At 43.1% G+C, this 27961-nt stretch overlaps 1 protein-coding gene across 3 annotated transcripts in view; it reads left to right on the forward strand.

Annotated features, from left to right (window-relative positions):
- Nucleotides 1–27961, forward strand: part of MAST4 (microtubule associated serine/threonine kinase family member 4) — a 2307007-nt gene that overhangs the window by 1334495 nt on the left and 944551 nt on the right. The gene's annotated exons all lie outside the window — the stretch shown is intronic.

Genomic DNA, 27961 nt, shown 5'->3' on the forward strand with positions numbered 1-27961 from the left:
CGATGAAACTTTTCCATTGAATGACGGAGTTCTGATAAGGATATAAAAAGAGATTATTGTAAACTAGAAAGTCGTTCCAAATCTCTATCTCGCCGTGTGCCCTTTGGCCCTAGTCACTCAGAATTTCTAAACGCCTAATGCAAGCACACACTGTGTGATTAGCTGGCGTAGGACTTCTAATATATCGCCCAATACAAACTAAATGGACGCTGTTCAGCAAAATGGACATCTTGAGATGCTCGTAGTCCCCTTAATGGGGTATGTGCCATCAAGTAAAAAAGAATGCGGACTGGAGTATGCACAAAGGGATCTATTAGAATCTGCCTGGCCCCTCCTGACACTCGTACACATGAAAGCAAAGTGATGAAAAGGCGTCTAAAACATGAGGAGAAAAACGAAAACTCTCCCTGACAGAGCCGGGGAATGTCCCTCGTACGCTGCTGTGCTGCCCGTCGAACAACACCAGGTGAATTCGCGTGCCTCTCTAACCCGTTACTTTCTATATATTCACAGTCTCAATGCACAATGTGAGTGATAGCGCTCATAAGCAAGTGAGATGTCCTTTGTGTTTCTGCCAAAGGGGGAGGTGGATTCATAAAAACCCAGTCCCCAGTATGTCGGGCATGGCAGTCGCCTCTCTTTCCGGGAAGTGCATGAGGCCAAACGAACCGCTTTTGGCCGCCATTTTTAAAATGTGTTCTCGCCACTGGCCGGAATTGACTTTGTGGCGATTCCTGTTTATTGTCCATAAGTGCTAGCAGTTGCCACACATCAGTGCCCTTGTTATCCCTTCTGTAATACGTCTCATGGCGACCACATCTTCGAGTCATATTGGGTCAAATCCTTTTAAGAACTGGGAAGCATCGAGGACACGATGGGCGTTTCCACTACCAAATGAAATATCTGACTGCATCTTTATTTGGACCTAACCATAGCTTTCATCTCGTGACTCCTAAAACGCCAATTAGGAGGAAGTGGCTACCCAGGACCTATAGTGGGGAATTAGCAAACACATTGACAGCCCTAGTCAATGGCTGCTTCTAGAAAAGCCCCAACTGCAAGTGCATACCCGGAAATGGAAAGCAGCACCAATGTTTTCCTTCCTAATGCTGACACTGGGAGCTCCAAGTGCGAGACTGAGTTTGTAATTTTGTGACAGCCTGATCACTGGGGCTTAACTCCAGCATCACACATGTGAAGCAGAAGAGGCTACTAATCTTTTCCTGAGGTTGTCCCGGTGCCTTGAAGAGCTGAAGACATGGAATATCTCAAAAGAACAAAAACAAATGTTGACTCCCCGATAAAAAACCATTAGGACCTAGAAGACATTCCGAAGCAAGATGCCTCTCAAATCTAGAGCTGTAAAACATTGTCGTCGCTTCAGAACAGTGAGCACTGACTTTTGTACTGTGAGTATCAAAAGTCTCTGGAGAATCCCGAAACAGGGCCATGTGCTGCATAAACCAGAGCTTCAGGCTCTCGAAGCCCCAAAGTCCAACTAGACCATCTTCATATGTTCCGTGCACTGGTGGAGCAGACGGGAGGACGACTAGACTATCGCAGACATCTCCCAATTCCACATTAGGGCACCTCTTCGGCAGGGGCCAACTTTACCACATGCCAACCTGGGGCTAGGCATGACGTAGTCCTGGAATCAACCGTTAGTCACTCCCTTAAACTTTGTTCACTCATAGATTTGTAGGTTGCAATATTATGAACCTTTTATTCTATGACTCAATACCTAAAACCAGTTGAGCAATGAACCCAATTGTCCTGTAGTTGAGATATTATTACTATTAGTAACTTGTGCATGGGCGTTTTTCCACATTCAGAGAAGGGCTGATGACTGATTACCTATTTGTGGGTTTGCAGTTTAATGTCTTGATAGCCGTATGTTGCATGCGACTTTTCAGACCATCCAGTTTACAGCTGCTTGGCACTTGCCAAAAAGCCACAGAATTTCAGAAATTGCAATAACCAGTGCACAATTTGAAACTGTATCAATCTGCACTCAGTTTAATCAGTCTAAAGTACAAAACAATGTCAATTTCGATGTCAGAGGCTCACAAGCCCAGTGTCCCAAAGAAACCCAGCCATCATTGAAAGGAAGGTGAGTACTCTGTTGGAGCCTGTTGTCAACCAGGAGGCACAACAGGCACACCAGCAATGCATCTCTAGCAGTTTAGTAGCTACCTATTACTATTTCCTTGAGCATAAATGCTTCCATATTTGCGGATTGTGCTGCAATATTGATTCTACGATGCAGCAACATTTTGAAAAAGGCACCACTATTTCAGACTACTGCAAACAGTGTGTAGTAATAATACACACGGGGTTGCCCCCCGCGTCCGCGCGTGGACTGGCCGATGGGAACTCTGGAGATTTCCCGGTAGGCCTGTGCACCCTGGGCCTCTTGTGTGGTCACCCATTTAATTTCAATTTTTTTCATAGGAAAAGGGTTGGGCTTGCGGAAATTGTGTAATATGGGGCCACTTTGAAAATACATTTCCAGGACCTCTTTCGGTTCCCCTCTCCCCCCCTCCCTGCTCCCAGGCACGCTAGTGCATGAATGCTTTATTGTAAGAGAACTGAAGGTTATTGCTTGCATTGATATATGTATTCAAAGTCCTTTTTGCGAGGGCATATCCATGAAAATGAATCGGAATATGTCGCTAAACACATGCCAGCGATGCTTAGGTGCCACCCAACCATAGATTACGAGGTCTGTATCTACACTGCCTGCTTGCCAGGCATTTAAGCATCATTAAATCATTCTAATTCATGAGGTGAATGGCGGCGCTCTTCGGGGATCTGTTGATAAGTGTACACAGAAGCTGCTCCTCTTGACAAGTATTTGTCATGTTATTTATGAAGCTTCTTTTGCGGTTCTTTCAAGCCACTTTACTGAATCACAATGTTTTGTCAGACGTAGGGATGAAAGATTTCAGAAAGCTAAATATTTAAAATGTTATTAATTGGGATGGAATTTTGGAGGAGTTATTTTTACACCGATTGCTGCAATTTTATGAGTACATGACTTTACTGAGCAAGGTTTATTCGTGATGGTATCTTTGAGCCCATCTTTGGGGTCTCCACAAAAACCAATGCTGTCTTATATAGCGCTTCATGCCGAATTCCTCTTGTTTCCAAGTACTCTAATAAGGTGAGTTAGTATCTATTTTAACGCTACTGGAATTATTAACCTGGGATGGGTGGAAGGCTGTTGGCCCTCCTGAGTGCGGCCTGCCCTCATGTCAGAGACCAGTGCTTTACTTGTGAGCCACCCATCCAGTCAATTGCCCGTGGGTATGCAATTGAGTGTTAAGCCCATGTATGGAATATAGAGACCGGGTGAGCCAATCAGGTTCCTCAGTCAGTGCTATTAAACCACTTTTTAAATCTTAAAATTCACACTGATCATTTCAAGGTCTGGCAAGGAGGCAGATGTACAGGAAGGGAATGTGGGCGATAACCATGTTGAAATATTCATGTACTAAAATATATTGGTGCCCAACGGAGGGAATGTGGCAGCCTCCCAGCCAATGAGGAACCACATGGTAATCCCCTGCTCCAAGCCTGATCATGGCTGGAGGCCATCTTTTCCACCGGGCAATGAGGTAGGTTCTCCCCTTCACCTTCCCTCACTTACCATCAACAGATTCCCACTCCCCTTCCCTACACTTACCTGCTTTTTCGCTCCTCTTCGGAAGCGGCGTGCTGGAAACACTTCTGTCTCCAGCACATCCCCTCGCCATCTGCGACACCACCATGGAAAGGAAGAACTTCACCCGTTTCCATGGTGGCCATTTTTTTGTTTACTTTTTTTAGCTATTTAGATTTGCCCTTCCATGGCGGCCATTTTTTACTTTATTTTCTGTCTCAAAATGGAGCTGTAACTATGGGCCCTCGGGCATTACCTGAATTGGTAATATCCCCTCTGCCCCCTGCTCGGGGTTTATTGCTTAAATGAAATATATATTTTCATTGATGTCTTTTATGTGGTGATCCTACCACGCTATTGCAGCTTCTGGGTGTTTGGGGGCGGGGTTCAGGGCAGAGTAAGAGTAGTACATGTCACTAACACAGCCATGGTGGCACGTGCTTTTAAACAAGGTTCACTAAACATGCATGCATGGGAGCCCCGCAGCATAAGATCATTTTTGTTGCGGCAGCAATGCTTTATAGTGCTATAGGATTGGGTAGTGGCTGTCATTTAAATACCACACAACTGTCCGACTGTTGCAAGCAAAGTACTGATACTAGTTATTTTATGTTGTCTTTTATCGCCACTGCAGTTACAACTCTGGAACTTTGTGGTTCCTCTTAATCCAGGTTATACGTGAAGTTTAGGGCAGAGACTTTCTTGTTTGCAATTTTAACCCTTTGGAATAGCCGGTCCTGCTGATATCCCAAACGTTGTGTTAGTCTGTGTTAAAGGATAAACCAGCGACCACGAGCCGCCCTGCGTTTCTGGAAGGAGTGAAAGGCGTGTATACAAAGGACAATTCTGTACAATTCTCGAATCCACGCAGTGCTTTTTGACTGAAAGCCAACATAAGTGTTGCTGGAATATATGCAGCCAGGCCGTCAGAATCACGTAAACGTTCAGATCCCCTTTTTTTGTTGAACGTGTTTGTGATATTTGTACGTGCACAGGAGAGAAGCCCAATAATGGGGGCTTGCAGTGATTAACCATCTCATTATGCCTATTTTTTTTTTTATCATTTGCATGGTAGCCCAAGTTACCCGCCTGTTTTGTCCTACCGCATTAGTTTAGAAGACAAAAGAAAGGAAGGAGGCCCTCATAGGATGGACAGTGGAAACTGCTGGGCTAGCTCTTCATCTATTATCCTTTCTATAAGCAAACTCATGTTCCTTACATGTCAAATTGGTAGGGAGGTTTGTGTAATGGGGCAAACTGTGGAAACTCACACTGCTGATTGAGCTAGGATCACAACGCTCATTCTGCATATTTACCCAGAAAAATCACTTGTGGGTGTAGGGTGAGCCGTTGCACCCAGTCATGAAGGCTTCGAACAGTGCAAACTAATGCTGGCCCCATACAGTGACCTTTCAAACCAATTGCTACATTTTCCTGCCCAATTAAATTATACTGGTGGGGAACTTTTCAACTGTTTGAAAATATGAACACAGGCAAAGTTTTGATAAACTGTTATTTAATTTGGGATGTTTATTAATTTATATGTCAAATTCAAAATAAAGACAAAGTTGTTGTAGTCGGGCTGTTATGCACTGAAAGCGGCTGAAAAAGCCACCAAATGGGTATGGGATTTGGTCACCATTCCAAGTTGTGGCACAATTTCTGCCTTTTCAGGAGTCCTTCCGGGCCGGAATATGGTTATCCAAGCAAGTCTGCCCGTTTTCTGAGTTATCAACTGGACCAGTGAGCTCCTGGGGTTGGAGCATAGGAACCGTCACTCCCCAGAGAACCATGTGCCTGATCGCCCCAAAAGCAAGTGCTTGGCAATTCTAGTGCCCAGCACCCCTTGTGGACAGAGAAGAAAGTGTGCCATCATACCCTGGACAGATGCCAAAGACCAGAAGGACAGCTCGAAGGATCTGCATTTGCAACCTCTGTACCATGCTGATAACCAAGGAAGTACTAGAAGTTGAAGTCAACAATGCTGGTGCTAGGTGAAGTCCTCTACAGGACTTTGCCATTTAGGGCCTTTTTCAAGAAAAACCTAAGAGACATTGAGTTGATTCAAAGGCTTAACTTCGACTTCATGAATTGCCCAACTTCATCCTGCAGCACATAGCGTTTAAGCTTTGTTTATGCTCTTTACCAAAGAGCCCTGTAAAGCCCATTTTAAAAGAATTGACTTAGAATATGTAGAACTAGAGCAACCAAACATATATAATAAGTCTTTAAAGACAAAAGATTAAATCTGTTATTTCGCAATCGCCACCAATTTAGACACACAGTCAGTGTAGGCAGGAACCCGTTTTTAACTTGTTTTTAGGACAAAAGCTTAATGCTAACACTTATAATCGGGAAATGCAATGCCCCCTCCATCACATTTATTCTTTAATTTACTGTTCTTTTTTTTTTTTGCCCTGATAAGAAGTCAAGCAGAATTTTGTTTATGGATTCAAAAAGAGGCGGCATCTGTAGTATTTGTAGATAGTATACAACTACTGGAGAAAGCATCATCTTTATATCCTCTAGTCTTCTGCCCCACCATGTGAGATATAACTGGGACTAAACATCCACTGTTTCACGTAATCTAGCAGAAAGAGTTGGAATATTTATATTTCTGCATATGAAGGGACAATGAAGATTCCTAAGTATTTGATCGACATAAGACACCATTTTAACCATATTTAGCCACATCCTGTTTGTTACATAAATTGAGATGAAGCATTTCTGATTTAGCCTCAAGGTATCGTGAAGAAATAGATGTTTTTGACAGTGTCCATTAAAAAAGCAATAGAGTCTTTTGGGTTCTTTACAAAAACTAATATATAATCTGTGAATGCTGCTATTTAACTTTCAGAACTTTCAGAACTACCACATTCAATACCCGGGATATTTTTATTCCTTTGAATAAGTTGGAACAAAAGCTCAAGAAAGAGAACAAAAAGAAACAGTGATAAAGGACAGCCCTGTCTGGTACCTCTCTGCAATGAGAAGAAAAGAGAGAAAGGACCATTCATAAAAATAGAAGTCATCCGAGTATAACATTTTGATCAGAGAAAGGAAGCCATTTCCAAAGCCCATGCCACGTTAGCCCCTCAAACATATAATCCCACATTTCCCACATCTAAAGCAATGGCCATATAACCATCCAATATAGCCTTCTTTTTTATTAATAATATGATGGTGCATTCATAAACAATCTAGTATTTGATGAAATATCCCTTTCCTTAACAAATTCAAGTTGGTCACAATTGATTAGTTTATATATAAATATATTCATTCTATTAGACTGTATTTTAGCAAACATTTCGCAATACCAGTTTATAAGGGATATAGGCCTATAGGTTTTGGGGAGTTCATGTCCTTTACCTGCTTAGGGAAAAGAATCAAGAAGAGGGCTTCAGTAAATGTATCGCAAGACCTACCAGCTTCAGGGAAATGAAGGATTCCAGCTTGGGTGTCAAAACAGGAGGAAAATGTGCAACAATGTCTATAGAAAGACCATCTGGACCAGGAGCTCTGCCTCATTGATCTTTTATGGCTTTAAAAATGCTGTGTCTCTGTACACGGTTATCAAGTAAGTGACCTTAAATCAATATTTAGATGTGGTGACTTTCGTTTACTGAATAAATTGTTAAAATCAATATGCAAATCAGTGTGATCTGCTGAGTGAAGATTCATGTAGAACTTGGTCAACACATCCAAGATATCTTTCTAGCATGATACGACCACTCTAGTCTTATTCTTAATAGAGGAATCCTTATTTCTTTCCTTTGTAATGGTCAAATAGGAGGCTAATGCCAGCTTTACCAGCTTTGTTGGAAGTTTGATAGATTTTTTAATTGATATTTAAGTAACACACCACAAGCTTGCTCGGTAAGTATTTTGTTAGTTGCAAAATGAAGAGACACAATTTCCCTAAACAATCCAGAGAGGGACTGTTTCTTTTTTTAAGAGTGCGCAACCGGTCAAAGAGAATATCTAACTCTCTTTAGTATTTTTTTTCTTAAAAACATGTTATGAAAATCACGAAAATATTTAAAATTATGATCTTCCAATAAGAAATTATTGATTTTCCATCTATTAGAGCCTTTATCAAAGTTATCCAAATCCAAAGTTGCGATTACCGGAGCATGCTAGAAATAACTGGACTATCTATTCTAGAGTTTATGATTGTGGTAGATAAGGATTCAGTGCTATATATTTAATCAATACGGGATATCGTATTATGGGGAATAGAATGGAATGTGAAGTCAAAAGATGTAGGATGCATCATTCTCTACCAACCCAGTCGCTGATGCACATAGTATAAATTCCTTGTGTTGAACCGTTTTTAAATTGGCAGGCAGATCTTCTATCCAAAAATGGATCCATAATGATGTTGAAATCTTCACACACTAGCAAATTAGGCAAGTCAGATATTATCACCATTTTCTTTTTTTTAAATCAACCCAGAACGTAGGTTGTAGAAATATAAGACTATATAGGACCATATACATTAACAGTTTAAACAATTTGAGAGTTTAATTGTAGTTTGACTAATTCCCATCTCCCTTTAGCATCCAAATCCTTATGCAGAATTTAATAATTAGTCCATTAGTCCATTTCCTTATTAAAATAACTTTTGCTTGGCTCACAATAAGATCGCTAACACAAAACCTTTTCATTTTCAAGGCTTATTGTAGAGATTAGTGTGTTTCTTGAATACATGCAAAAAATGGTTTACATCTATTCAGATGTGCAAGCTCTTTTTACCTCTTTACAAGGTAATGCCACCCTTTGACATTCCATGTCATGCAGTTAATTGTTATTTACTAAATATTTTATCAACATTATATTTATCATTAGAGCTGCACCTGCAAAGATTAATCATATTCAAACCTCTTATTCGCACTTAATCTTGAAAAGCACAAAAAACAGTGACCATATAGCAGTTTAAATAACAAACGACAAAACGAAGGAGACACGAGGAATGGTTGAAGGGAGAGAAGAAAAATGTTGTAAGACTCGATGTCAGGTTTTTTTTGTAGTCCACACGACGAAGAAAATGGTGAACAAAAAACAATGAATGCAAACAATGACAAAAAAAGAACCTAGAAATATAGTAATAAACCATTATGAGCCCCTAAAGAAAATTCTATGGAGGTTGGGCACTCCTGCAACAAGGGGCAGAACAGCGCACCACTGCTTTTCCGATGTTGTACCCTGGATTCTTCTTCATTCCTTGAGAAGTTCATACACCGTAGTTCTTTGGGACATCTGCTGGACAAGTACAACAACTGTTTCACTTCACAAATTTGGTTTCTTTTCAAGAAAAGTTCTTTGGGCCTCTTTTGGCCAGATGCAACACTTGCACACAACACTCTGGTCTTCTAATCTTCTTCAATTGCCTGCTATACTTCCCTGCCAGGACACTTCTTTACACACTTGGGATCTCCTTGTGTAGTCTTCTGCCAGGTCACTTCTGCTCATCTGGGTTTCCCCCCTGCTCCCAGATGTGTCTTTATATGGTATTTGACAATGTATACTCTTGATATATTATTTTTCTCTTTCTTTCTTTGAATTGGCACCGAGTGCATTTACACTTTTGCAAAGGGTTTATCGGCAACTTAAATTCGCTTTTAGTATTTTAATCACTTTTCTTTCTCTTACACATTTGTCTGGTTTGAAATTAGTTATGTACTTCACAATGTGAAGAGCTTTAAGTATCCAGACTCCAGGATGTATTGAAAATGCTTCTCGCCAGGTATCCTGGGAGGCAACACAACATTCCCCAGCACTGTTCTACTTAATTATGCGCTCGGAACCCATTGAAGCGCATGTCCTACATTTTCCCATTCTAGGTGTATTTGTATTGGTAAGGGGCATCTCCGTTAGGGTGACAACTTATTTGCATACTCTGAGCAGGAAACAACTGAATAATTTCACAGATGCTGCAAACACACTGCAGTACCCAGTTGACCTTGATTGCTCAAGTACAGCGTACACACTGTAACGTTCTGTTGACCTTGATCACTCGGGTACAGCATAAACTCTGAAGGGTTGAGGTCTAGCAAATACACTGAAAAGTTTTACCATGCCACCTCTCGACCTACTTTGTGTAAGGACTGATTTTATATTCTCTGGCCTGGTGGACAGATGTAAAGAAGGCCTATATTGTGACAGGGACATCTCTGGGAAGCTGTAGCCAAACCAGTTTAGGTAGCATTGACAGGCGGTCTAGGCTAAGTTCTTCAGGGTTCCATATGATTTAATCACCTGCTTTTACATCACCAGGCTTTTAAACGTGCACATTCCATCAAATGTGCTTATCGTTTTTATTTTTTTTTTATTTTTGGGGGCGTCCCCTCCAAACCCCCACCCACACTTATTTTTTACAATTCCCCACCCGCCCAAACCCTTATTTGCCCTTTCCCACCCCCCCCTAAAAAAATCAATGAGCACATTCGATGTAATGTGCACGTTTAAAAGCCTGGCGATGTAAAAGCAGGCAATGAAAGGACGTCGTACCATTCTTCAGAGGGGTGAGAGTGTAAAGAGTCCACAATGATGTCACACAATGGGAGTCACAAATTGCACTTAGACAGGATGTATACAAATACAGTTATTTAATTATGGCCAAAACACACTATAAGAAAATGAATACGAGCAGGTAGACATATCACACAATATTATCAAACTAAATACATATTGTTAAGTATTTCAATGAGATACCCTGGTCTCGGCCTAGTATGCAGCGCACAGCTGAAATGCTTATTTTATTAGGTCTATAGGTTCAATATTCTGAGTGATATACCACTCATATCACACCCCTTCTCAAAATACCCCAGGTCACAATGGCCCAGGAATCAGGCTGGTTGGTAAAGGTAATATTTATTTATTTAAAATTCAAATCAAACATATGCTTTTTAATAGGGAGCAGCAATCACCAATGTGGTGACAATAACAGATAAGAAGGTATGTAAGGCATTTAAATTCACTTTTAAGCATATTAAATATAAAACACCAGAGAAAAGAACACTTTTGGCTTGTTTGGAAGAATAGCACTTTCGTTAGGTTTTCCCCCTGCAATATTCCTCAACCCACAAATAAGCAGATGCGAGGAAGCAGCAGGTATTCATGAATAAAGAACAGGAAACAGAATTGGAATGTAACCTTCCCTCTCCAAACTAGAGAGAAAAACGGGTTGGAAATCTTACACTTTTTAAACTGACATTCGAAAATGGCTTAGCAAAACAATGAAAAGTGTGTAAAAATCCTTAAATCAATACAAATCTCTATAGGAGCAACATTGTAAAGGTGCAATCATGATCTATATTTTAAGCAAAAGTAAACACTTTGAATCCAAATGGAAGGTTCAAAATAATATAATAAGAAAAACGGGTGAAATACACTGATTTGGAGTGCGGGATGTAGCCATGGGTCTTGGGTATACTCCAGGGTTGAAATGAAGTCTCTAGCTATTAAATCGCGTGAGTTATGCAATGTTGAATGAGAGGCATTTTTAAAAAATAAAGGCGTGAAAAAGAACACAGAAATTAATTTTTACAGGGATAGTTATGCTCTACACTAGGGCATTCAGGCAGGGTTATCAGATTGAAACGCAGTAAACTCTAGAGTTAATCCGCTGAACCAACCCCAGCACCTCTGCGCCCGCTCTGGCGGACCCAATCCAATTACCCGAAGGAGAATTAAGGGCATGGGATTTCACAAGACAAAATATTTGAAGAAGTTATCAATAGCGCAAAGAATCAAAGGCAAGGTTTCAAGAATGGTTGTGACAATATTACAGGTTCTTTAAGATAAGGATAAGGATGGTTTAGAGATTGGGATGGAACAAAACAAGGCAAGGTATGCAATGAGTTTCTATGCTTCCTATTAATACTTAAAGTCCACTTTAATTTAGGATTTTGGACCATCAAGGGTTCTGGTCATCAAATGGATCAGTTCTAAACAAGGACAGCAGGGCACATCTGGCGGGATAGGGTCAGTTGGGCGGTTCTGGTGACTGGACTGCACTGGTTACTGGAGACTGGAGATCAGTAGGATGGCAAGTTTGCAGCAGGCATGCATTTAGTAGCAGCAAGCCAGCTGGATCAGAATGCTTCCCTTAGGTTTTTTGGGGGGATTTTTAGAGTTTGAGGTGTAGCTGAAAGAGTTCAGCAATGCATAGGCCTTGGCTTTGCAATGAAAATCTGGAATCGGAATCAGGTAGGATGAAGAAATCGGGGACAGGACACCACCCAGAAAATGAGGAAGAAGTCAGGAATCGGTGTGTGTGTGTGTTTGTGTGCGCTGTGAGGTTCCCTTATTTATCATGCCAGATGACATCACTGAAGTATATGGCAGGGGCAGGCTACTGTACACACCCCTAATGCTAGCATTAGGTAAGAGCACAGTCTCTGCCTTGCTTCTCACTGATTGGTTGACAGAAAATGATGTCATGTTTATGGAATGATTTTTACAATGTCTGGAAACCTCCTATAGCAATTGGGACCAAAATCTAACTTTCCCACAGATATATATTTATGTAGTTATGACCTCTAAGAAAATCAGATGCACAGGTTACATCATTTTTGGGTTACATTTCAATTCAACTCCCAAGTCTGTAGGACCTGGTTTAGTCTTTCTGTGTCATTTTGGCAATTTTAACCATGAAAGATTTGGCCTAACATTTCACAATTTTGTACATAGCTGCGTGATTACCCCTGGGATATGTGTACACAGTTAAGTTTGCAACATTAATACTTTCCACGCAATCTGTCATTCTTTATAACTTCTGTTCCTTAGGCAGTAATAAATCCTACCAAGTCTTCAAATGAATAGCAAAAAAATAGATTTAGAATTATGCACTATTCACATTTATTCTCATTCTTGCTGCCAAGTTAAATGTCTTGAAAGTTCAGTTGCACAATAGGCTTTTTAAACACCAAATGTCACTTGTTTCTTTTTCCTAAGTTTAAGCACATGTCAATCCCTTTGAAGTAGAATGAGTGGCCTCTCCCTTGTGATTGAAGCTTCCTGCCCCTCCCGCTGGAAAGGTGAGTGTCTTAGCCTGCTATTGTTTTAGCCTGGGGCAAAGACAAATGCCTAATGTGATTTGAAAAGCCCAATTGTCCCAGGGATTCAAATCCTTCAATCTAGCAATTAGCCTTTTCCCGTTCCAGCAGTTGAGGTGTCACCATTTTTCAGGGCTAGCAACTGGCAGAGCAGGGTTTTTTTTTTAATACAGTTTACCCACTCAGACTGGGTTTGCTTTGCTTTGAGTTTCACCTTTTAAATCTTTACTTTAAACTTGTGGAATTAAACAGTTTATAGATGGATTTTTAACAGTAGTAAATCCTTTTACGTTCTTAAATAATCAAGCCTTTACACAATAATATACTTTAAAAATAGGCGATTTTACTCTTCATTCAGGAAACAGCACATTTAAATTATTCTTTTAAATTCGGTTTTCATCGGCAGTAAATACACATTTTAGTCAGCTCTAGTCCTTCCCTTGAGGGCTGGAATTGTTTGCACCATGGATAAATGTATCAAGCATTTGTTTAGAGTCTTTCTCTGGACAGCTGATTCTTTAGATACTGTTGCAAAGAAATAGCAACATTTCTGGTGGAAAATGAAAATCAAAGCCTTTTTCAAAGATACTTTTGGTATGGACTGTCATTCAAATGAGACCCGGTTCCTCTGAGACTCGAGACTGATCCAGGGCCCTTTAATCACTGTGGTTCATAAGAAATGAATGGATTTAGTGCCAAAACAGCACTTTTTAAGGTTGAAAAGATAACATTTTAAAGAGACATTTTGGGTTTACAGCAAAGTAATGCTGTTGCTTTCCTTTGAACCACACAAAATGTTGTAGAGCACACTGGCATACTGCTATTTTCTGGTTGTTGAAAAACACAGTTTAGGGATCTTGGCGCGCGCAGGGGTCAGCAAGGCCATTTTGTGCTGTTTTTTGCCCCAATGCAGCAAGTGATGTAGTGAAACATAGCTGAGTGGGTCGAAATATCCTACAATATAATCATTCACCAGGGTATAATGCACAATACAAATCAAATACTCTTGCAAAGGAATGGATAGGTAAGTATTATACACCAAAAGGTCCACAGAGATTATCCCTAGCTAAAATTGTCCAGCCCCAAGTTGCCAGGGGCCTTGTGCCCTATTGTTCAGGATACAGTTCCAGAGAACTTAGGATGTAGGGAAAAATACTGGTCTCTGGGGTCCAGTGAAGGGTTCTTAGAGTTAGGGTTCAATGTAGACTAATGCCCAAAATGATTTCCAACAGTCAGAAGTCTTGCAAAGTCAGCAAAACTGATTGTGTAAGAAATAGGATTATTATAAGCCCATTGACTTATAATGGGAGTATAGGGATAGGTTAAAAGCTCTGTAATTTACCCCCCCCTCCTTACTCCGAATCTTGGCCAGACTTGGCAGAAAAAAGGAATATCGTCATACCATGCTTTTCCCACCAAAATCCACAGTCCTCAATTTCCAGGGGTTGCAGGTTCGAGAATAACTCTGGTTGGGATCTTTTGCTGGTGCAAGGGCTCTCGGTCAAAGAATGCAAAAACAAACAATGCAGTACCCCTCTTGGGACCAGACTCGTGTCTGGTGAGCAGGTTTTGTATGGTGCACACTGTGCACAGCGATGCAACAGGACTCAGTAGCCACGGTCAGACTTTCCGGTCTTTCTCGGGTCCCCTTGGTGCTAGGATGTCAACATTTCGCAAAGGGTGTCGTTGCAGTGGCAGCTGAGGGTGTCTCAAGTTTCAGGCAGAAATTCAGAATGGCAATGAAGTTAGTGCAGTAGCCCAAAAACTAAGCTGGTCAGCCACAGGACGGTTCCAGGGAACTTCTGAAGGCGTTTTTTGTGCTGGGCACTGAGCAGGCTTCGGGAATGGATGGTCCCTCCACTCCAGGGGTCGTAGCACCTTCACAGGGCTACTAAAGATCACGAGACAGACAGGGCTCCACCAGGGCTCCTCCATGGCTGCAGCAGAAGTTGGTTGCAAGGCCTCCTTCCGTCAGGTTTCCAGTTTCTTTGTCGGTCTCTCAGCTGGACAGGATACTTGGCTCCTTCAAGTTTTTCCAGGATCTTGGAGGAATGCATGCAGGATCCCCTTCTTATCCTAAAATCCAGGTAGGAGTCAAAACGCCCAATAGCAGAACTAGCCCACACACACACACCCCACAGTCACCGGCGGGAACACTCAAGGATACCACTCACTCACAGAAACCAGGATGTGGTTTAGGGTCAGATGACCCAGCCCACATCCTGCTTGCAAACACACAAAGCCCTCCAGTACCCTGCCAACAGCTGCTGCTTTCCCAGGCACTGGAAGTCCTTATAAGGATCTTCCTGGCCTCCGAGGCCAGAAAGAAGGCTACACAAAAAGAACAGGTGAAAAACCTCGTGGCACGGCCATGTTTGACCAGTAGCCACAGTTAGTAGCCAAACGCGGTAAATCTAAAACGTCATTCCCCAAAATGTGGGGATAAGTCACTGCCGCCACCAGCCCATCTTTTAAGCACATCCAGAGTAACCAAAAATCCTTTGAGTGTTAGTCTAGGGCAGAGGTCTTCAAACTGTGGGGCGCGCCCGCATCCCAGGGGGGGGGGCGCCAGAGCCCAGCATGAAATGTGTAAAAAAAAAAAAAAAAAAAAAAAAAATAAAAAATAAATAAATAAATAAATATATATAAAAAAAAGAAAAATTAAAAAAAAGTTTTTTAAAATTTTTTTTTAGATTGGACGAAATGGGAAGGGGCAGCTCACATGGTCAGACTGGACCATAAAACGGTCTTAGGCACCAATGAAAAAATTGCCAGCAGTTGCAAATGAATATTCAGTCCTTTAGTCACAGACTGTTTGAATAGTACCCAAGGGGTTGTTTTTTGTTCGAATGTAAACAAATTGTGATATTTCAAGAATATTTATTCAGCAACAATGGTCAAAACTACTAGCTGCATAGTGAAGTAACTCCTTAAACTGGGCCACATTGGCGAAAAAAGTGGCCCATTTTGACTGGTCGACACTAGCATTTTGCATTTTTGGTACGGTCATCGCCCTATCGCCCTATAGGCCAGTCCAAACCTGCCGGCTCATCGATAATAGGTGAGGGGGCGTCCACCCACTGGCCACCTCACCCATTATGGAGGAGCCGAGGAGCCAGCCTAGTGAAACAGTGAGCACTCCCTCGGCTGCTTTTTCCATCTGAGGGAGTTCTCCTGGGCTGGCAGAACTGTCAAAGGGAAACACTGTTTGCCTTTGACAGTTTATTTCCCCAGCCGCACATGATCACTGAGCCATGCAACACTGGGGGTGTTTTTCTTCGCCAGCCTTGCATAGCTCATTGGAAATGCTGGCTGGGGCACTGCATGTATGTATGTGCAAGGGGTGCTCCTGCGCCTCCTCGCACATACGGGCAGAGCAACCTGGAGCGGGGCATTTTAGCAAACACGCGTAGGCCCCTGCAGAAGGTACGTTTATGGCGATTTATTTTTTATTTAAATGTGTATGGATGTGTGTATGCTTGTGTTATGGGACTGTGGTGGGAGCAGGATGGGCGGCAGCACTGGGATAGTGGTGGGAGAAGGGTGGGGAGAGCCCAGGGTCTGTACTTGGGAGTAGGGTGCGGTGACGGCATGCAAAAGTTCATAGCGATTTCCACATACTGTCCATCTGGCACTTTTTGGGGGGCCCGGCCTACCCAAACTTTGCTCAGGGGGGGGGGGGCCTAGGCCAAAAACGTTTGAAGACCACTGGTCTAGGGCAAAACAAAAATGCACCCCATTGCACTGCAGTGTAAGCTGCTTTGTGCAATGATAAAAGGTTACCACAAGAGATACAAAAGTAACCACAGGTAGCAACATAGTCACAAGACTAAGGGAAACACTGTTTCCCAGTACTGATAGCCTGAAGGACATATCAGTTTCCCCATAACATGTGAGCAAAGGCCACTGCAGTGAAGCTTAATGCTTCACTGCACTGCAAAAAGTGCAGGTCAGAATCAAAAATAAAAGCAAAAAGTTTAGGGGTTCCATAAAGATGGAAGGAAAGGTGCAGTAAGGAGAATCTTTCCTAACACTTTGTAAGTCTGCAGGGTTCTTTATTATGTTGCACTCTTGTAGGTTACACATAGGATGTCAGGTAACAGAGAGAGGAGGCATGAGCTTAAGTATATCCTGGAGAGCCCACTGGCTCCCACCACCAAGGCTACATGTCTCTCTAACTGCCTAGGGCGGAACCAACAGCATAACATTCTTAGCTCATGCTTCAGCACCTGAAGGGCATTCCATGATGTCACAGCTACACTCACACATGCAGACCAAGGCTGTGGGGGGCGGGGGGTGCAGGATACAACACACCTCCTTTCCTTTGACCAACAACAAAGCAGGTGCCATCTACACAGGGCAGGCAGGGGAGAACACAGGGAGCAAACACAAAAGGATAACCATCCGGAAAAACAGGCATAACCTTCCTGGAAATGAGACATTCAACTACTTCAAAAAGCTAAATCGCCCTTGATAGCTCAGGTGCAGCAAACACACTGAAGGGACATGCGTCCTTAATTGCTCAAGTACAGCGTGCACCCTGAAGGGTCCAGTTGACCTCGACAGCTCAGGTGTAGAAATCACACTGAATGGCCTAGTCGCCCTTGATTTCTTAAGTGCAGCAAACGCACTGATGGCCCAGTTACTGTCAATAGCCATAGCTCTCAACTCACCCGCTTTTGGCGGGTGTCACCCGCCTTGAAAGCAAATGAATCACCCGCCAATTCCCTCATACACCCATTCACTTCTATGGGCCTCTCACCCGCCAAAAAGAAAATCGGGTGTTTTCACCCGCCTTGCTGACAAAAAAGGTTGAGAGCTATGCAATAGCGCAGGTGCAGCATGTACTCTGAATGGCTGAAAGACAGGAAACCTTACCAGTGGTGTAACACAAAATGTGGGGGCTCTCTACAAGCCCTGCTAAGAGGGCCCCCCCCTCACTTCCACTGGCCCCCCAGCTGGGCATGGACAGCATGCCCCCCCCACACTGCGGGGGGCTGCGGTGGCCCCCATTACACCAGTGGACCTTACAGGGAATTCTCGAGTCTATTAAGAGCACCTATGTTTTTTTCTTTGATGTCGTGGTCCCTTCTCCAAGACATAATAATGTCCAGGTGATGGTGAGCATTTTATGGTTAGCGCGTGTTGCTTTATTGCCCGGTGCTTAAGGGGAAAAGTGAATCTAACTTGCTTATTGTTCTTCTGAAAAACAGTGCATTGTCCTTCCTTGATTTTTTGTTTCATAAAAAGGAAATGGGCTGAAAGCAGCACTGAAAGGGTGTCGCGCTTATTGGGCTCAATGTACATTGTGTGCTGCAAGCTTCCGGAATTCTAGGTCACGTGTTTACATCCCTTCAGGAAGTGGTGTGTGCCCTATGCTCGTTTAATGGAATTGTACTCCTCTTTCACGGGGCATCGCCCATTCACTGGCGAGCAAGAGCTCGCATGAGTACACTGCCAGCCTGGCGGGGTGGGGGTGGGAGAGGGGTCTGGGGCTCATGCCGACTAACTGCCAGCACATGCTAACTTGATAGTCCGACTTACAGCAAATGCTCCCAACTATTTTCCATTGTTAAATATTCTGTCACCCCTGAGCGTATGCAGTCATAAGTACGAGTCTATGCATTATGGTGGCCTTGTAAATCATCAGAGCACAAAATTAACATTTCCTTGGGAAACGTAATGTGAGACGCACTCCAACCACTTTGCATTAATTTGCATACATACATTTTGCAAAGTCATTAATGCATATTTAAAGCAGTAAATTGAAAGGCTGGAAACAGCAACCGAGGTGTAAAGGGAATAATATGAATACACAAATAAAACATGCTCTGAAATCCTAAACTATCCAACAATACAAGAAAAGAAACTATAGAAACTAAGGGGTGGGGAGGCTATTTCCATAGGTTCGGCAGTTACAGGAGTTCTATATGCCATGGGAGCGTTATGTAACTGCAGGGCTGTATTCAAACTGGCCATGCTCTTAAAAATATTCTTCCTAGGAGGAGCGTCACTTGCACATGTTTGCACATTTGGGTGTAATTGCTCTTCTCCACAGAATATGTGCTTGAAAATCTGGATGCATTAATGCATAGTTATGCAGTGTTCTAAAGTAATGAAAAGTGACTTTAAAACAGCTTTTAAATTATGCTTTCCTACTAACTTCAAATAAACATTCTATCATTAGGACCCGTGTCTACATGTATGCTGCCTATTTGACAAACGTGTGGTTTCCCACTCTTCTACCATCAGCTACTCCTGGATCACTCGGGTGTGCAGACTTGTTTGGGAGATGCCACCAGCATTCATACAGCCTTATAGATTAAGGGTGGGGTCATTATAGTGGGATAATGACCCGCCGCCAAGCCAAGGGCCATAAATCAGGGAATGGTCATTACCCCAAGTTAAAAGGACCCCTACCGATTTCTGTGAGGCTATTAGCACATATTGGTCATAACTTCACATGGTGTACCGTTTTGCTGGTAACAAATCTTTAATGATGAGTAAAGTAAATGGACAAACTATCGTACCGAATTGAATGTGCTTTTATTTTAAAGCTTTCTTTTTTTCAAAAAAGCGGATCTTCATGAGTTTAGCATTTTAATTGTAACTTGGTTAAACTAGAGTGGGTGTGACATGAGCATGTTTTAGATGTTTTAAAAAAGTAAATCGTTTCTCTATAAGAATGTGAAAAGATGTTCCCAATGTTTAGCTTTCTCTTTTGTGCCCTATGCCAAACGGGATGATGCAGGAGAAAAAAAGGTCCTCCAGTAGTGGAAGGGTCCTGTTAAAAGAAATCTTGCCTGGAAATTGCATTGTGTTGTCTGTCTGTTGTTGACGGGAGAATGTTCAGAATGAAGTGATTACCAGTAGTTATTGACTGCACTCTGAACATGCTGATTGGCTCAGAGGAGGTCAATAATGATCCCCATGTGCTAATATACATTGTGATTTTGCTGGTGTTCACCTTCCTTCTTTTTTTCCGACTTCGTATGCTATTTCCTTATTTGGAGTTTTCACAAAAACAGGTTGTGATCTCACTTGTGGTCTTAGGCTTCATTATTCGGTTATTTGGTTTCAGTCTACAGATGGAAGAGGCTGCATAATACAGCAGCTCACTTTCTCACTTGAGCATGGACCAAATGGCTGGAAATGGACAAAACCATTCAGTTCAAGGCCTCGCACATTGTCCACAATGCCATGTCTAATGAAAGGCCTATGAACAGACTTTCATTTGCAAGCGTGAATCTCCCGGTTTTCTAAATGCCAGGAGCTCAAGTAAATGGACAGTTTCACTTTCAGACTGAGCTCTGCATTTTTAAAAATGGTGTAGAAGGGCTGGTCCCCAGATGGACCTGCTGGTCAACAGGTACATAACTGAACTCACCATTTTATTTTATTTATTTATTGGACATTTGTATGGCGCCAATACACCAGTGTTTCCAGGGACCACTAGACAAGTTGAGGGAAGTGGGGAGGACATTGGAGAGAAATGAACAAACAACGGTTATATTGGCCTTGTGACAATCCTACCATGCAAGACAAGGTGATCAGTGTAGGGGGAGGAGGGAGAAGAGCAGGAGTGGGGTGCCCAAGGGAGGGGGGGGCGGGCAAGTGCTGGAGGGCCAAGGAGGAAAGTGTTGGGGGTAAGAGAGGGAGAGGGGAGAATGAGTGCAGTGAAGAGGAGCTAGGGCTAGTTTGGGAAGGGGGCACGTGGGCAAATGCTGGCAAAGGATGCTGCAGGGACTGGTAGGGGTTAATGGTCTGGCCACCTTTGGCTCTGAAGGGACCAGGCCCCAGTCATGGTGGCAGAGGGAACGTTAGCATGGTATGAGAGGGAAGGAAGAGGAGCAAAGGAAAGTCTTGAGGAGTTTCTGGAACTTAAGAAGATCCGGCTCCAGTCTCAGGCCGTTCCAGAGGAAGGAACCAGCCAAGGAAAGGGATCTCCCTCCCAGTCTCTGCTTGGAGAAACATTTGACCTGAAGAGAGTTGGAGCCAGAGGACTGAATGACTCTGGCAGGGAGGAATTTAGGGAGGGGAAAGCTGGATTTAGAGAAGTCCCAGGCCCCAGACAGCCTTGTGTATGATGCAAAGGTTCTAGAAGTTGATCCTTGTGGTCACTGGGAGCCAGTGGAGAGATTTCAGGGCTGGAGAGCTACGGTCCCTGGGCTTCAGGCCAAGGATAAGTCACTCAGTCCTATTCTGGATTAGATGAAGGGGGCGAAGGGAGGAAACAGGCAGACTGAGGAAGAGGTTGTTGCAGTAGTCCAGCCTAGATAGAACCAGGGCTCTGGAAACATAAGCTTCTGGGGGAAGGTGAGGAAAGGTAGGATGTCTCTGAGGAGGTGGAGTTGAAAGTTGGACTTCTTGGCAAGGTCCCTGATGTTACCATGTGACACCCCATGTACACTTCCTGCCGGGCATCAGTACTTGGCACACCAGGAGCTGTTGGGCCACACAGTACCTACCATAAAAGTTTGCACACCAGCAAATGTGCACATGCTGGAGCTCAGTAACAATCCCTCATGTTGGTTTCCTTTAAAAAGCTTTTGTGCTAAGGAAACACTCTATCGTACAGATGTCTATTTGCACATCTCACCTCATTATTCAAGCATTGCAGGGTAAGTATGGTGTGGAATTACTTTGCTGAAATTAAATTGATTTTTATCAGCAAATAGCAAAAAGTACCCATTCGACAGATGTGGCAACACACTAATCAATAGTTGAAAATCAATTATCGTGTAGGTCGCTTATAACTTGTTGTGCTTTGCACTCTGAAGTACACTGCACTAAGAATGGACAAGAGTGGCTTGCTGACATACCCCGGAGCAGATGTTGGGGGGAGGCGAGAGATTGTGTGCTGCTGCATACTGGGACCTACTATCCTCCCTCTCCACCTGTTGCCTAACCCTGCTGTGGTGCTGTTCGTTGCAGTGCATTGCTTTGCAAATGTCGCAGAAACCGTGCATTCTAGGGTTGCGAATCAGTCCCTCTATGACCACATTGATGTTTCGCTGTGGATTATGCAGAGGGGCTTGAGGTCAAGGATAAATCTTGCTGCCCTATTCTGGATTAGCTGGAGGGGTCGTAGAGTGGACGAAGGTAGATTAAGGAGGAGGCTATTGAAATAGTGAAGCCTAGAGAGAACCAGACCTCGGGTAACATTGAGTCTCTGGGGGAAGGTGAGGAAAGGTAGAATTCCTTTCAGAAGAAAAAGCTGAAAGTGGGACTTCTTGGCAATGTCTGGAGTATGAGGGAGGAAGGAGAGAGAGGAGTCGAAGATGACTCTGAGGTTTCTGGCTTCGGAAGAGGGAGAAGGGGAGAGCCCATGGAGGAAGGCCAGACTGAAAGGAAGAAGTCTGGTGCCGGGGTCTCAATATGGAGGATCTGTTTTGCTGGCATTGAGGCAAAGATCATTAGAAGTACATCAGGCCTGGATAGCTGAGAGGCAGCCCGGGATAAAGGAGGTTGCAAGGGCGTCTGTAGAAGGTTTGAAGAAGAGTTGAGTGTTGTCAGCATAGCATTGTAAGTTGGGGGAGAAGGAGGAAATGAGGCATTCCAGCACAGTAAGGTAGATGTTAAAGAGCCAAGGTGAAACAATGGATTCCTGGGGGATGTCACAGGTGGAGGAGGAAGTAGGAGAGGAGAATGGGTCCAGTATGACTTTGGAAGAGCGGTCCGTTAGGAAGGAGGTAAGCCAGTCCCGTGCCCGCTCTGAGATACCAAGGGTGTCATGGAGCCTTTTTATGAGGATGGAGTGATTCACTGTGTCAAATGCAGAGATCAAGGAGGATGAGGACAGCAGGGGAGTTGGAGAGAAGCGATGCAAGCAGTTCTTCATGGGTGTTCAGAAGAGCAGTTTCCATGCCTCTGGTTGCTCAGAATCCAGACTGAAGGTTGTGAATAGCGTCAACAAGTTCAGTGTGAGAGTTAAGTTGGGGGAGGGCCAACTTGTCAAGCAGTTTTCCCAGGAATGGGGTGGTGGAAATGTGGTGATAGTTAGCTGGGCAAGAAGGGTTTGCCAACAGTTTTTTAAGGAGTGGGTGCACAAGGGAGAGCTTGAGGGAGGATGGAAAAGAGCCAGTAGCAAAAGAGTGGTCACAGAGATCAGCGAGAGCAGGGGCGAGAGAGGAAATGTTGTCCTTGATGGTTCTGGATGAGCAAGGGGCAACCTGTTTGGAAGAGACCATCATGGAGTTGACAACTCTGGTGGTTTCTTCCGGGAGACAGAGGCAAAGGAGGAAAAGGAGAAAGAAGGAGGGTGGGTGATCAGGGGAGGCAAGGGGGAGATGGATGGATGGATGGGTTGGAAAAGTGCATGACAAGGCTGTTCAGTATATCCTGGTTTTTGAGGTGAATTGTGTATGGTGAATGCATTGCAAAGGGCCTGGGAAGAAGTAGAGGCAGTTGATACTGTGGCCAGATTGGCAGGTTCCTTGCATATTTTGAAGAGTTTAGCCGTGTTGTTGAATGCGCCAAATACCCGTGTCTGAATGTGGGCCCTTTTGTGCATGGATAGAGTGTCTCTAATGCCAATTGGAGCAGGCAGCAGGCCAGTTTGTAAGAGGGGGAACCTGAAGTTTGCCACTTCCGTTCTGCAGCCCTGCACTTATGTTTTTGGTCTGCAAGTTCGGAGTTGTACCAGATGTTATGCTTGGAGGCAGATTTCAGGCGGATCCTCATAACAAGGGCAAGGATGTCAAGGGTGTTGGAAATGGAAAGATAGAGGATGCTTAGAGCAGATTGAGGTAGAGTCTGAGTTGGGTGGGCAAGGGTGAATGAAGGCGGAAGTGAAAGCAACAGCTGACACTCGTTTCATCGGGCAGATGTTCATGAACGAGGTTGGCAGGGCTTTTGGAGGAGCTGTCACAGGGCCTTAGGGACCCAGGTGGGAGGAGAGAAGAGAGTGGTTAGACCAAGAGAGAGGGGTGACCAGAGAAGATGAGAGAGGGAGGTCAGAATGGATGATGGCGTCCAGCGTGTGTCTGGCAGAGTGTGTTGGACCAGAAGGGAGAATTGAGAGGGATAGGGAGGTGCAAAGGTCAATGAAGAGGGTGGATGCTGTGCACGGGGAGTCTAAATGGATGTTGAAGTCTCCCAGGAGTAGCATGTTGGAGTGGTAGAGTAAGGAAGAACAAAAATCAGCCTACTCGGAGAGAAACAGAGAAAAATCGCCTGGAGGCCGGTAAATGGTAGCAATGGTCAGAGTGGAGGCGGGAGAGATGACCAATTCGCATACTAGGCCCTCAAAGGACAAATAGAGCTGAGTGGGTAGGATGGAAGAAGGAATCCACTCAGGGAAGATTAAGGCAACCTCACCGCCAGCCCAGTGAGGTCAAGGCTTGGAGGTGATCTTAAAGCAGACTGGTAAGAGCGAGTCAAATGAAGTGACTGAGCTGGCGTTGATCTAAGTCTCAGTCAGTGCTGCTGAATAAATAAATTTAAAATGCGCAATTCACCTCACATGTTATCAAAACCCAATGTCCGGTACAATGCAAACAGCCTGTCACAAAAGGAATGACTTGCCATTTGGGACTACTGGCCACTATTTAATTGGTGCCCGAGACTATTTTGTGGCCCATTCTGACCCTGCATGTAGCTAGTAATGTCCAGAGGGTCCTAACCGGTAAATAGGCAAGCTATGCTGCAGATTGGTGAAACAGTGTGGAATTGTATAAGGAACAAAGCTTTGCCAAGCCACAGACCCAGTCACAAACCCATACATTTGAACTTTTTAAAAGTGTAGTCTCGTCTATATTTATAAAACTGCCCAAGCCCATTGTTAACACACAAAGTGGAAACGCCTTTCTGGTTGGCAAACCTGCTACTACAGCACAAGCAGTCTGCAAATTGTGAGGGCCATTTCTGAACAGATCAGGAGAAGGACCTCCAATCAAAGGCTCTATTGCTAGCATGTCTACAAAGGAAGTTTATATAAACTTCTCACTGGCCTTTTTAGGAATGGAAACTGGAATGTATATTATGGTAAAGAAACAGGATTCAATTGTTAAATGTTAACTTAGTGAATATGGTAGCAGTGCTACCATCCCTTTTTAACTTCGGGACCGTGCTAAAGTGAATATCAAGATAAAACTTTATTAAAAGGTAAATATAATGATTTATGAAGGGGGTCATTTAAATAGCCAAAACCAACATCACTAACATACTTTATCCCCCTACTCTGGCCTTCCACCTTTGCATACACAGAATACATCTGTTGGGGGTTTCTGCTTTTGAAGCTGTTCACACAACACTTGGGTGCATCTACACTCAGGAAAGCTGTTGTGCTCATTCTGTTGATTATGATACCTCCCCCAGGTGGAGACTTTGGCTCCCTCAGGGACTACGGCAGGGACAAAGGGGAATACTTGAAAGGAATAATAAACTTGGAGACCCTTTCATCTGTACCAATGCACTATTGGTTTTTGGACACATCCACACTGGTTCACACACACACACACTGAAGAGTACAGCCTGCAGGTGAAGGTGGTGTACTGTTCATTTGGGTGCCTTTTTCGAATTTATGACAGGATCACTGTTGCACTTGTAGTGTTGCTGAGTGGAGCCATAATGCATAGACACCATTGTTCGCTCCTGTAATATTGATGCTCAGTAGTCATTTTGTCATAGTCTGAGTTTCTTTTAGATACACCTCAACACTATATATTCCTGCTGGAGCACACCATTCTAGAGTGAATAGATTGACAGTAATTCTCTGTTTGAAACATGTTAGGTTAGGAGGTCAGTCCTTATCCCATCAGACCCTACTGTTGTGGACCACCATCCTCCAACATCTTGGGGTCATCGACATGCATCTTGCTTTTATGGAAGACTCGAGCCCCTTGTTTTTCCCCCCTAATGCCTTGCATGTTTGAGGATAAATGTAACCCAAAGGTATTCAACTGTCTCAAGAGACACTGAAAATGCTCTGGTTCTTTCAAGTGTGATTGAAATTGTATAGAAAACTATTTTGCTGATAAAGCAAATCTATAGGTGTCACCTCTTGTAATGGACAGTAGCTAACATAATACTTGGAGACTGCCTCAATGTGAAGTGGGAGGCATCAAAATAATGCATTGCTTTATTCATCATTTCTCACTATCTTCCATGAGGGACAGTACACACCAAATTACAGTTTGTCACATGTGAACAATGAATGGAAAGCTAAAGAAAACTGGCAATTCCTAATGTCGCAATGTAAAGTTGTGTTGCACTTAATGTGTCACATTTTAATTTCTCATAAAACATGACCAGATGGTTGGCATAGTGGTTATTCAAACAATAGAGGCCATGTCAACTAGGTACATCAGTTGAGGACAAGCATGGGCATGTAATTTACCCATTAAATTTGAAGTATATAATACTTGTAGTTAAAACGCACAAAAGGATTTCTGCGTTTAAAATCACAATCATATCATTAACAAACGAGCCGAAAATTTCATATTAAAGCAGAGAATCTCCTCTAAATCGGAATTGTCTACATTTTTTATAATACAATTGTCAAAACTTCATGAATAAAAGGCTGCTGTCGTCATGTCTCATATCCAGTCATCAGTCTGACAGTATTCAATCATTTTTATTCTGAGCCCGCTTTGAGCATATGTAGTGTGGTCCATCCCCCCTTGAGTTTACCATGTCCCCGAAATACTCTGCGACCAAATGTTACACAGAAGGGATACCACCTGGTACGAATAGATGAGAGCAGTACTTGGACTTTAACTGGAGAACTGGTCCTTATCCATGAGGGGAGTATTACCTGAAGCAGACTTTCTTTCCAATAGGGAGGAGAGCCTGACTGGGAGTTCTTATGAAAACTAACGAGGGCTTGTTTTGACTCTTTGCTTTAAAGAATATTTCAAAGTGAGTAGGAAAACTCCCCAGATGTAATTGGATAAACTCAATATAATCCTTGCCTTGCTAAGTCCCTGAGGTTTGAGGGAATCGGGGAGGTGATTTCTACTAGGAGATGCTCATTCCAAATAGAAATTCTTGATGCTTTTGAGTAAAATGCCACAGTGCTTCCCATTATATTTAAAGCCCAGTGAAGTTTGACTGCTTGTAGAGAACTTTGCATTTCCAGCACGCTGAGCACAGGGGCTGACAAAGTATTATTCACAAAAGAGAATAAGATGCATAGTTTGCTTGTATGAGTTCTCTCCTGCTTTCATTTCATTAAAGATGAGAAAGAATATATTTCAATGAGAACCAAAATGCTTTTTCTCTGTGTTCATGCTGTGTAAAAAAAGGGGACTATTTCCCTACACTGACATCATCTGGTAAATTAAAGCAAAAATAAATGGAAACCTTGCCGTTTTCACAGATCTTGTCAACATTGGGCTGTAGTTTGAATGCACACCATAACCTAATGAAGAATTGCTTCACAATGTGCGATCTGCAAAATCGATAGAGGGGTACTCGGCTCTTCGTTAGAAAATCCCAACACCCCTCTCCTATGTAAAGTGGGTGAACTAAACTCTTGTGCATTCTGAATGAATAGCGCTGGTTTTTCGTGCTCAAATTTCAGAATTGGATGAAACTCATTATGGTCTACATTTAAACTATATGTACATGGTAGAAATCCACATCACCCATTCACACAAGGAGGGAAAATTAATGTAGATGGGTGTATCTAGATAGCATTTTATTTTTCTATGCAACTCTTCTCTAGTAGAAATACTTGATTTTGAAATAGGAGAAAGTAAAAGGTTCTGGGCTTGATGAGTTGATTTTTCCTAAATGTTAGATGAATGGGAAGTTAATAAATTGGCTGTTAAGTGGCAATCTTATCATTGCATTGAGAATGCTATTTGGAGGTGGCCTCCTATTATTCATGTTAAGAATGTTAGAAAAATACATATTTGACATTATAGTGCGACTGCGTGTGTGCGCTACCACAAAGCAAGATTTTCACAGGCAGGCCTACTCTTATTGTGTATATAATTTCGCATATCCCTATATTTGATTTCCGTGGTTTCCCTTGCATACAGTAAGGGGGACTGTGATGAATCCAGGGAATTAATTTTCTCCCCAAGGGTGAGACACCCTCTTTAGAACAAGGTAGGTGAAACTGGTAAGATTAACAACCCGTAGGGGACAGGGAAAGAATATGGAGCAAGAACAGAGGGGAAACACCCACTGGGCATGATCCTCCCCTCCCCCTATGAGGACAGGAGATTTTCCAAAATGGATATCAGTTATCCTCCCTATTCCCAAGACCTCTGTTTCTTTGTTGGCTATATAG

The sequence above is a fragment of the Ambystoma mexicanum genome, chromosome 6p (genome assembly GCF_040938575.1).
Source record: "Ambystoma mexicanum isolate Mex_15411 chromosome 6p, UKY_AmexF1_1, whole genome shotgun sequence".
Taxonomy (NCBI): domain Eukaryota; kingdom Metazoa; phylum Chordata; class Amphibia; order Caudata; family Ambystomatidae; genus Ambystoma; species Ambystoma mexicanum.